At 43.1% G+C, this 11,886-nt stretch overlaps 1 protein-coding gene across 7 annotated transcripts in view; it reads right to left on the bottom strand.

Moving 5' to 3' along the window:
* Window positions 1–11,886, bottom strand: part of LOC109916902 (peripheral myelin protein 22-like) — a 52,850-nt gene that overhangs the window by 28,303 nt on the left and 12,661 nt on the right. The window contains exon 1 of one of the 7 annotated variants that reach the window (XM_048617560.1): window positions 6,187–6,303. The exons of the other annotated variants lie outside the window; for them this stretch is intronic. The gene's annotated coding sequence lies outside the window, so the exon portion shown is untranslated. Of the gene's footprint in view, window positions 1–6,186; window positions 6,304–11,886 lie in introns of those variants that run through there. 7 annotated transcript variants of the gene reach the window in all.

The raw sequence follows: 11,886 nt of genomic DNA, 5'->3' as shown, positions 1-11,886 counted from the left end.
TTCTTTCGGTTTTTATTTAATGAATTCTAGAAACCCATCACCCTCTGCATTTTTTTTTTGTTCAAAAAACAGTTACCTTGGAGTACAATGGGATCTTGATTAGATGGGCCAATGGGCCGAGGAGTGGCAGATGGAGATTAATTAAGATAAATGTGAGGTGCAGCATCTGTGGAGAAAAATCAGAGAAATCTAAGGAAGGTTCTGAGGAATGGTCATTCGACCCAAAACGTTAACTCTGGTTTCTCTCCACAGATGTTGCCAGACCTGCTGAGCTTTTCCAGCAATTTCTGTTTTTGTTTCTGGAATTTAATGTCCGAGTTGTTAGTGGAGACAGTGACCCTAAAAGTCTTTTCTAAAAATGAAAGAGCTGGATCTGCACCTTAAGTGCTGTAAGATGCAGGGTTACGGGCCATGTGCAGGAAGATGGGAACAAAAAGGGCATCAGCGTGTCTTTGGTTCAGCATAGTTAAGATGGGCCAAATGGCACCCATCTGTGTTGTATCACTTCTGTGGTTCTATTGCTGGTCAGCGATACACACCATTTGAATTGAAGGCAGCCAAGCCATTGTAACTTAAACAATAATGCATGGAAACGTGCAGTGCACTGTCGAGCCCTCCTGTACCATGACCGTAGCCTCTCGAACCAAACTGATCATTCTCTCGTTCAGCAATCCCAATGTGGGGAGGCCAACCCTCAGTAATATTTAAAAAAAACATGGTTTCCCCAAAGAACTTTAAAGCCAAGTTGCAGAAACACGGCAACTACTTAGTACACAGCAAGTGGCATAAATTGTGATAACCAGACAATGCACAAATAATCTGCCAGTTCTCGATTATGTGCTCAATCTCCTAAGTGGTACATCAAGCAACAGTCGGTCATTAGGCCCTTTGAATCTGCTATACCTTTTAAACAATTTTGTATTCCTATACTAATGCTATATTGATCAAAAATCTTTCCAACTCATCTTGAATGCCCTCATCGACTCAGTATAGAGTCATGCAGCATTAAAACAGATCCTTCGGTCTAACCAGTCCATGCCAAACCATAATCCTGAACTAAACTAGTCCCACCTGCCTGTGATTGGCCCATATCTCTCCAAACATTTCTTATTCACGTACTTATCTAAATGTCTTTTCAACCTTGTAACAGTACCCGCATCCACCACTTCCTCTGGAAGTTCATTCCACACACGAACCACTGTTACAAAAAAATATGTTGCCCCTCCTCTGTTTAAAATCTTTCTCCTCTCACCTTAAAAGTATGCCCCCTAGTTTTGAAATCCCCCATCCTGGGGAAAAGACACCTGCCATTCACCCTATCCATACACCACATGATTTTATAAACCTCTACAAGGTCACCCCTCAACCTCCTATGTTATCTCTCGGAGAGATACAAAAAAGTTCTCAACCCTCTTAGTAAAAGATATTTCTTTGTTTTCAATGTGAACTCCTTAATCCTGAAACAGCAATGCTTAGTTCATGACAGTGTAGCCAAGGGAAGGTGCATTCTCAACCTTCAACTTCAGAGACACCACTAACACTGGCATTTGGTGTATTTTGTTGTTCGCAGTGTCCAGCCCTAACCTGCTATTTGAGCCACTACAGCGGATATGACTCTATGCGTCATCATAGATCTGACCTGCGCTGTCAAGGCTTTTTACTTAAATTCACATGAGTCATAGGCATTGGCATTGCTTTATTGCCCATCCCTAACTAGAAACATAGAATCCCTACAGCGTGGAAGCAGGCCACTCAGCCCATCAAGTCTACACCAACTCTCCAAGGACATCCCACCCAGACCCACACACCTCTACCCTATACCTGTAACACTATCTCCCATGGCTAACTCACCTAGCCTGCACTTTCCTGCACACTATAGGCAATTTAGTATGGTCAATCCACCCTAACTTGCATGTCTACGGACTGTGGGAGGAAACCGGAGCACTCGGCGGAAATCCACACAGACAGAGAGTCACCCAAGCGTGGAATTGAACGCAAGTCCTGGCACTGAGAAGCAGCAGTGCTAAACGCTAAGCCATCATGCTGCCCCTAATTACCCTTGGGAAGGTGGTAATGAGCTTTCTTCTTTAACTGCTGCAGTCAGACCCACACATCATTAGGGAAGGAGTTCTAGGAATTTGACCCAGCGACACTTAAATAATGGAGATATGTGTCCAAGTTAGGATGTTGAGTGGCTTGGAGGGGAACTTGCAAATGATAACGTTCCCATATATCTGCTGCTCTTGTCCTTCTAGATGGAAGTGATTGTGGGTTTGGAAGATGAATTTCTGCAGTGTATCTTGTAGATAGTACACTGCTGTTACTGAGCATCAGTGGTGGATATTTGTGGATGTGGCGCAAATCAGGCAGGCTGCTTTGTTCTGGATGTATTCCAAACAAAAAATTGCCCCTTTTTGGAGCCCGCTTCATCTCTGTCCCTACTTTATCCAAGGGTGACTATTGTTTGACTTGGAAATTCTAAGGAACTCTTTTGTTGACACATTAATATACAAAAAAACTGATCTCGATATTACCATACTCTTGTACTGCTCTTCCATTTTTCTCTTAATCTTCACAGCATACGACTATTAATGTCAAAGTTACGACTCATATGCATTCCCTTATGACTCTCCAATCTGGAAAATTAATACCCAGGCTGCATGTGTAGGTTGTTCTTAATTTCCCAGTGGAGCAAGCTTCCGGAATGCATTGCTGGCTGGTACCGTGTGTGGACTAACTCTCCACAGACTTTAAAAAGAGAAAAAAAGTCCTTAACTGAAAAAAAAGAGATTGCATCTTACAAAATGGAGCAACAGTTAATGCGTACACGGTCAATTTCATCTCTTAGGCGGCTTTCAGTATGAAAAGTGATTTGAGAGAGAGATAAGTTTTCCCCTATTGACCCTGGGACTTTTCCTTTTATTTTTTCTTTCTATTTAAAACATTAACCACATGGCAATGTGTTTATTGGCTGCCACAAATTAAAGTGAAAGCACAGTGTAGCAAAGGCAGAACTATGGCAAACAGCTCATTTAATATATGATTGCGTTTCTCCAAGGATCCCTCTTTTCATTGGGATAACAGAAAAAACGCATGCACTGTGTTATGGGCCAGACCAAACCCCCTCAAAACATCTCAAGGAGATAGCCTAGACCCTAACCTTTTCTTAATTTAAAGGCAAGTGTCAGGCATGGCATTCTGGATGCTATTAGACTGATTAAACTACCAGGCTTGAAGCAAAAGACGCAATTCATACGCTATAGTTAAAATACAAACAAAAGGAAGGTTTGGGATAAGTTAACTGTATGGGAAAACTTAGAATGACAGATTATTTAACTACTAAACAGCAACTGTTCTGATATACTAACATCCCATAAACACACCCTTGGCAAAGGCAAACAGATTGTCTCACATGCAATTCTAGCAGAAGGAAGAGAAAAACTCACTGGCTAATCTTGTTTGCCCACATCCATCTTCCCAATGCTTTTTCTAAACCACCAACACTGCCACTTCATGTGGCCTACTTTATTCGCGAAAACACCACAGCTTTTCTACTTCTCTTTCCCCCTTATGGGTTTCCTTTTGACTTTGTGGTAAATCCTTTTCACCTCTTCAACGAAATCTCCTTTTGCTTCACACCCTGATGATTTCTCTTTCCCCCAATGTCTATCCCTCACCAAAATTGGTATCTCATAAGTTCTGATGATGGGGGTGGTACAGTGGCCCAGCGGTTAGCACTGCCGCCTCACAGTGCTAGGGACCCAGGTTTGATTCCACCCTAGGGCGACTGCCTGTGTGGAGCTTGCACATTCTCCTGCCTTCGTGGGTTTCTTCCAGGTGTTCCAGTTTCCTCACACAGTCAAAGAATGTGGTTAGGTGGATTGGCAATGCTAACGTGCCCATGATGTGCAGGCTAGGTGGATTAGCAATGGGAAATGCAGGGTTGCAGGGTTACAGGGATGGGGGTGGGTCTGTGTGGGATGGTCTTTAGAGGGTCAGTATGGATTTGACAGAGATTCTGTGACTCTACTTCAGGAGGTGAATTATTGAATTCCACCGAAATAATCGCCCAAGAGGGTCATACATCTGATCTATTTTCAATGCCCTTATCCACCTATATCAAAGTCACTTTGTTTGGTGCTTTCAAATTCAAATGTGCACTTGACCACGTTCCCTCCTTAGATTCCCGAAACATTGTCTGTAGGCTTCTGGTACTAGCTCACATGCACTTAAAATGGCTTTTCTTACCTCATCATACTCCCCAGACACCTCCTTTGGTGGTGACAAATACTTCATTTGCTCTACCTACAAACTCTGTTTGGATCAACAATACCTACATGGCCACTGGCCATTTCAATTGTTTAGCCACTTTCTCAAATGAAATGAAAAACTCTTCTACACACTTCTCAAACTTATACAATGCTTGGACATACTTAGACAGACCCCCAGGCCATTGGCTTCAATGAGATTGCTCTCCATTACATCCTCATCGCTACTCCTACCTTCCACCTCTACCTCCGCAATTTTAAGTTGACTTTGGAGTTTCCAGTTCTAACCTCAAGTTCAAAAACTCTTTCTCTTTCTTCCGCTAGGGCCATTCTTTTCTTTTCTTTTTTGTTCTGCCAGGGCTATTCTTTCCTTTTCTTTTTCCTCTGTTTCATTTCCTTTTCTCTTGCTATTGCCTCTAATTCAAACTACTTCATTTGCAATTGAATTTTAGCCATTTCCAATTATTCTGACTGCATTCCAGGCAATTGTAAATGTTGCGCTACTGCCACAATTATTTTGCCTTTCCTCATAGACACAGGCAACTCCAACTTGTTTGCCAATTCCAAATATTTTGCCTTGCCCACTTTCTGTAAAACACCCAGAATGACATTTTCCACCCCCAAGAAACACTTAATGATTGAGCGACCCATTACTACGCAAGGCACGCCCTGTTTAAACCAAACGCAACATCCAGATTAAGGTAATAAAACCATATATTCAACACTCACTGCCTTTGAGTTCAATAACCCTAAATCTTTGGAATTAGAGATTTATATCCTGACAAAGAGGCCCCGATTTGTTATGGACCAGATCAAACTCTCTCAAAACATTTCAAGGAGAAAGACCAGATCCTAACTTTTCCTTATTTTAATAAGCAAGTGCCAGATGTTGGGTTCTGAATGCAAATAGATTGGTAAAACTACCAGGCTTGAAGCAAAACACACTTTATTCGTAAACTACAGTTAAAATACAAACAGGACGAAGAATTGGACTAATTTAACTCTATTGGAAAAATTAACAGACTGTTAGATCAATTACTAAACAGCAACTGCTCCAATATAGTAACATCCCATAAACACACACCCTTGGCAAAGGCAAATTCAGTAAAATAGATTGTCTCTCAGGCAGTTCTGGCAGCAGGAAGAGAACCCCAGTTTTTAAGCTGTAAGAGAGAGGAAAATAAAAAGAGTTTCCACATCCAGCTTCAGGACACCAGCGACTGCTGAAAGCTAGAAATAAAAGTCCTGGTTCTGTGGGAACGTGACCCCACCCATTCAGGTTGTTTCTTTTGTTTCAACTTAAAACCGCAACCCCAACGCCTCACAAGCTGTTACTTTATTGGCTTTGAGCAGACTGCTGGACACCTCTAAACAACACACTCTCCATTGAAGAAAAAAGGACAAAAAGAAAAGTCAAAGCCGTATTATTGCCATTTGCAGCAATAAATTACCCAATATCCATGGTCAAGGAAGATAATTCACTCACAGAACTGTTTATTCTAGTTTGTACCATTTTTAATTAATCAACCAGTCTCAGTACATGCACTGCACACGTATTTAATCTCTTGCGGTAATGTTTTATCTCTGGGGAACGTAATTCATTTGAGGAGCACTATTGATATGGTGATTGCTGTTGATGAGTTTTTGGCATTGTCAAGGAATGCTGAACCACTGGGACCAATGGTCATTCTGATAAATCCTAAGTTACCACATTGCTCAACTCTTACTGACAGCATTAAACATTTGTCCTCTAACTTGCTCCCCAAAAGGCCCAAAGTAAAAATTTGGTTATCAATCATTTCACCTTGACTTTGTCTCACTCATTTCTGATACAACTTCATTAGGTTTCATTTGGCTCTTAGAAGAGTAGTTTGGTTTTAGCATGACAGTCATCTTTGAACTAGAATACTTCAAATACCTTCAATTAGGTGTGTTTTTCATTCAAGGATTGCCTTGTATGATTGACGATACGTGCTGTTGAATTTCCCAGGTACTTAGGAAGTGGCTGAATTCTTCAACTGAAAATTATGACTCAATGTCGCTCATCACAATGTTTAGAATACCATAGCGACTAAAGTGTGCTATCTCACATCTACAAACTCACCAGTAATCTTTGAGAAAAGTTGGTTGAATTCCCAGTAGGCAGAATAGTAGCTGGTAACAAGATAAACAGCTCCTGTGAATGTGGAGAATTCCACTCCAAGCTTCATCCATGGTCTGCTGAGATGTCATGTGTCATAAGTGGCTCTTTAGTTTCGTATTCATTACAAGCTGATTTGATCCTATAATCTCATTATTCAGCTTTACCCAGTAAAGCACTTCTCTGGTCTTTCTCAGACTAGATTCAATTCCCTGATAGCTAACACAGATGCACTTACCGTCATATAGTCCTACAGCACAGAAACAGACCCTTCTGCCCAACCAGTCCATGCCAACCATAATCCCAAACTAAACTAGTCCCACCTACCTGAGCTTGGCCCACATCCTTCCAACATTTCCTATTCATGCACTTATCTAAACGTCTTTTCAACATTGTAACTGTACCTGCATCCACCACTTCCTCTGGAAGTTCATTTCACACATGAACCACTTAAAAAAAATGTCCCCATGCCTTTCTTCAAGTCTTGAAATACCCCACCGAAGGGAAAAGACACCTGCTATTCATCTTATCTATACCCCTCCTCATGATTTTATAAACCCCCATAAGATCACTCTTCAACTTCCTATGCTCCAGTGAAAAAAGTCCCAGCCTATCCAGGATAACACGGTGTAGAGATAGTAGGAACTGTAAATGCTGGAGAATCTGAGATAACACGGTGTAGAGCTGGATGAACACAGCAGGCCAAGCAGCATCAGAGGAGCAGGAAGGCTGACGTTTCGGGTCGAGACCCTTCTTCAGTAATGGGGGAGGGGAAGGGGATTCTGAAATAAATAGGGAGAGAGGGGGAGGTGGATGGAAGATGGATAGAGGAGAAGATAGGTGGCGAGGAGACAGACAGGTCAAAGAGGCAGGGATGGAGCCAGTAAAGGTGAGTGAAGGTGGGGAGGTAGGGAGGGGATAGGTCAGTCCAGGGAGGATGGACAGGTCAAGGAGGCGGGATGAGGTTAGTGGGTAGGAGATGGGGATGGGGCTTGAGGTGGGAGGAATGGTTAGGGAGGCAGGGACAAGTTGGGCTGGTTTTGGGATGCGGTCGGGGGAGGGGAGATTTTGAAGCTTGTGAAGTCCATATTGATACCATTGGGCTGCAGGGTTCCCAAGCGAAATAGGAGATGCTGTTCCTGCAGCTTTCGGGTGGCATCATTGTGGCAATGCAGGAGGCCCAGGATGGACATGTCGTCCAAAGAGTGGGAGGGGGAGTTGAAATGGTTCGCGACTGGGAGGTGTAGTTGTTTGTTGCGAACTGAGCGTAGGTGTTCCGTAAAGTGGTCCCCAAGCCTCTGCTTGGTTTCCCCGATGTAGAGGAGGCCACAACGGGAACAGCGGATACAGTATACCACATTAGCAGATGTGCAGGTGAACATCTGTTTGATGTGGAAGGCCTTCTTAGGACCTGGGATGGGGGTGAGGGGGGAGGTGTAGCACTTGCTCGGGTTGCAGGGAAAAGTGCCGGGGGTGGTGGGGCTGGAGGGGAGTGTGGAGTGGATAAGGGAGTCATGGAGAGAGTGGTCCCTCCAGAAAGCAGGGAAGGGTGGGGAGGGAAAAATGTCTTTGGTATTGGGGTCAGATTGCAGATGGCGGAAGTGTCGGAGGATGATGCGTTGGATCCGGAGGTTGGTGGGGTGGTACGCGAGGACGAGGGGGATTCTGTTTTGGTTGTTATTGAGGGGAGGGGGTGTGAGGGATGAGTTGTGGGAAATGCGAGAGACACGTTCGAGGGCATTTTCGACCATTGTGGAGGGGAATTTGCGGTCCTTGATAAATGAAGACATCTGGGATGTCTGGGAGTGGAATGTCTCATCTCGGGAGCAGATGCGGCGGAGGCGAAGGAATTGGGAATGGGGGATGGCCTTTTTGCAGGAAGGTGGGCGAGAGGAGGTGTATTCTAGGTAGCTGTGGGAGTCGGTAGGCTTGAAATGGATATCGGTTTCCAGGTGGATGCCGGAGATGGAGACGGAGAGAGAGGTGAACTTGAGGTTGGGGTGGAAGGTGTTAGTGAAGTGGATGAACTGTTCGAGCTCCTCGTGAGGGCACGAGGCAGCGCCGAAACAGTCATCAATGTAACGGAGGAAGATGTGGGGGATAGGGCCAGTGTAGCTTTGGAAGAGGGATTGTTCCACGTATCCTACAAAAAGGCAGGCATAGCTTGGGCCCATCCCCTTCCCCTCCCCCCTTTCTGAAGAAGGGTCTCGACCCGAAACATCAGCTTTCCTGCTCCTCTGATGCTGCTTGGCCTGCTGTGTTCATTCAGCTCTACACCGTGTTATCTCAGATTCTCCAGCATCGGCAGCTCCTACTATCTCTCCCCAGCCTATCCAGCCTCTCCTTATAACAAACCTCTTCTGAACTCTCTCCAGCTTAATAATATCCTTCCAATAGTAGGTGACCAGAATGGGACATAATACTCCAGAACAGGCCCCATCCAAGTCCTGTAAAACCTCAATATAACATCTCAATACTCAAAAGATCACAGCAATGAAGGCGAGCTTCTGTTTTCCCTTTCCTTTAGAAATAATGACTATTTGCTTTGTACAGGGAGCCAAGCCATCTCAGGCTCTTAACTTCTGTTTGCCCAGTACTCCTTAATAGCAACAGGCCTATATCATTGGTGTTTTCAAGCAATCCTTTTGTAATTACTTCTTACAGCGCTTGGACAGTTGCAAGATTTACTTCATGATTTGAGCAAGATGCTGGTCTTTCAAGTTTAATATCTTTGCTGTGCTTCTGGAAGATATCACAATTTCAGTCTTGCTTTCTTCAGCTTGACTCATAGAAAGTGCTACTCTTGACAGCACATCAACATACATCTGTTTCCCTTACTTGTATTTCACAGATGACATCCCCGCAAAGGAATTAAACAAACCTTGCAAGTGCTTTGGAATAGCAAGCAGCAGTTTGAGAATGCTTTAAAAAGTGAAACACAGTCAGATTTTATGGTGAGAGATAGTGGGAACTGCTGATGCTGGAGAATCTGAGACAAAAAGGTGTAGAGCTAGATGAACACAGCAGGCCAAGCAGCAGAGGAGCAGGAAGGCTGATGTTTCAGGTTGAGACCCTTCTTCAGAAATGGGGGCTGAAATCCCCGCCTCTTTGACCTGTCTGTGTCCTTTCCACCTATCTTCTTCTTTATCCATCTTCTATCCCCTTCCCCCTCTCTCCCTATTTATTTCAGAATCCCCTTCCCCTTCCCCATTTCTGAAGAAGGGTCTAGACCCGAAATGTCAGCTTTCCTGCTGTGTTCATCCAGCTCTACACCTTGTTATCTCAGATTTTATGGTCACTTTGTTTCACACAAACTTTCACAAAGACAATAGCTAGGGACTTGCTCAATCTGAACATTACATCTTTCAGTTTGCGTTAATGCCCTGAATACAAGTTCAACTGATTGTCCTTGCCACACAAGAGTTGCTGTAAGTGAAATTTCACTGGCATCATATTTCAAGGTGACATTCATCATTGACATTGTAACATCTCAGTGCAGTTTCTGTTGTACTAATTGTTTTAAAATCGATCAAGAATTGCTTCCTGTACCCCCATCATTCCACTGCATAGCCTTAGCAGTGAGCTTGCGTAGAGTTTGACACTCTTGATATCAGAAATTGTGCAAAAATCTTTGGGAAATAAATCACATGTGAAACAAATCATTGTACCACTTTCACATAATGTTGCTTGATGCATCTCTGCTAAAGTTTCCAGCTTGTCAGGATCTGGGCAACCTTCTTTTGCTGTCAGCATACGATCGACTTTAGACATTTTTAATGCATATATTTTCTTGTTCAGCTTCAGGTTTATCTGGTGAGTTCTCTCTCTCTCTCTCTCTCTAGCAGTTACAATTAATTTGGATCATGATTTGTGATGGTTTCTTCCACTGTTTCTCCAAATCTATAGAAGTTTCACTCTGGGAGGAACACTGACTATCCTGTGATAGTAGGAACTGCAGATGCTGGAGAATCTGAGATAACAAGGTATAGAGCTGGATGAACACAGCAGGCCAAGCAGCATCATAGGAGCAGGCAGGCTGACGGTTCGGGCCTAAACCTGATATTTTTGTAGAGCAATGGAAATGCTAAGTGGCATACAAAACAATCTGCATTTTCTGAATGGAGTCTGGAACATGTTGGTAAATTGCTGCTTTCATTCTGATTTATGTGGTAAACATTCTTTATATAGAAGGGTAGTAAAACCCTTTGTCTTAGCAAATTGAGGCAAAATTTTTACATTAGTTGGCATGGGATAGAGAGATCACATCTAATCTTTATGGTGATCCGTTAGATCTCTGCAGGATTTTCACTGCAACCATGCCCCTAATTCAGTCTGTAGGAGTTCTCACTTTCTCATTTATGCCTTTCTTTTTCAGCTCCTTTATCTTGTTTCCCAGGCTAGTGTAGAGACAGCTAGAACTCCCCTCAGTCAAACTCTCAGTCTCATCTACTCCATAATTAACGTTCCCCAAAGAGACACTCAGGATCTGTAAAAACATCTAATATTTTAGGATCTGCTGGCAGTTAGCAGATCACAAAACACAAATTGCTTCTGGTACATGTAGGGCTACCAGCTTTAGATTTGCTTCAGCCAGGACGAGTGAATTTTGCTTTGCATCTACTCCCTAGAACTCCATATTTTCCATCTCCTCATTGCACTGGATGCTCAGCTTCATTTGTCCTTTTGGGATGAATATCATTCCATCATACTTTGGCTTAGAGGGCTTCACTTCTGGGTCACCATCTTTAAGACAATTCATAAGAAGTCTTTGAAACTCATGATGCATTGGTTCTATTTGGTACTGCATGTGCATTTGATGCTCTCCTACATCAGTCATCATTCTAACTGATGTAAACCATTTTAGGGTATGGAGTTATTTTACTTCTAGGAAAAATCATCTAATCTTTACCCAGTAACCAGCTATCTGGGCTCACTGTGCTTTATTTTCCGTAAGTGTTTAGCTAGGAAAAGTGATTCAGCTACATATAGCTAGAACATTGCTTTGCCCACTCTGAATGTGCTCTATTTTCATTTGAGTGGCATCCTGTGCAATGTTTGATTTGATTTATTATTGCCACACATACCTAGGTGCAGTGAAAAGGTTTGTTTTGCATATAGTACAGACAGATCATACCGCACAAAGATCATAGGGTGATTGAACAAAGCGAGGAATACAAAGTTACTGCTGCAAAGAAGGTGCACAAAAAATCATTAGAATAACAGCAAGGAAGAAGCTGTTCTTGAACCTGATGGTACATGTGTTTAAGCTTTTGTATCTTCTGCCTGATGGAGGAGGTTGGATGAGAACATAACTGGAGTGGGAAGGGTCTTCGATTATGTTGGCTGCCTTTCTGATACAGTGAGAAGTGTAGATGGAGTCTGTATCTTTGGCCTTGTTTTGTTGTCCCTTATATATTTTTGTAATTTTTAAAAAATTCTTGTCTGGCCTGGAAAGTCTCAGCAAGAGATGAAGCTTTG

This window comes from Rhincodon typus, chromosome 37 (genome assembly GCF_021869965.1).
Source record: "Rhincodon typus isolate 14 chromosome 37, sRhiTyp1.1, whole genome shotgun sequence".
Taxonomy (NCBI): Eukaryota; Metazoa; Chordata; class Chondrichthyes; order Orectolobiformes; family Rhincodontidae; genus Rhincodon; species Rhincodon typus.
Note: the sequence above shows the minus strand (reverse complement) of the source record. Positions and strands in the feature narration are given on the sequence as shown.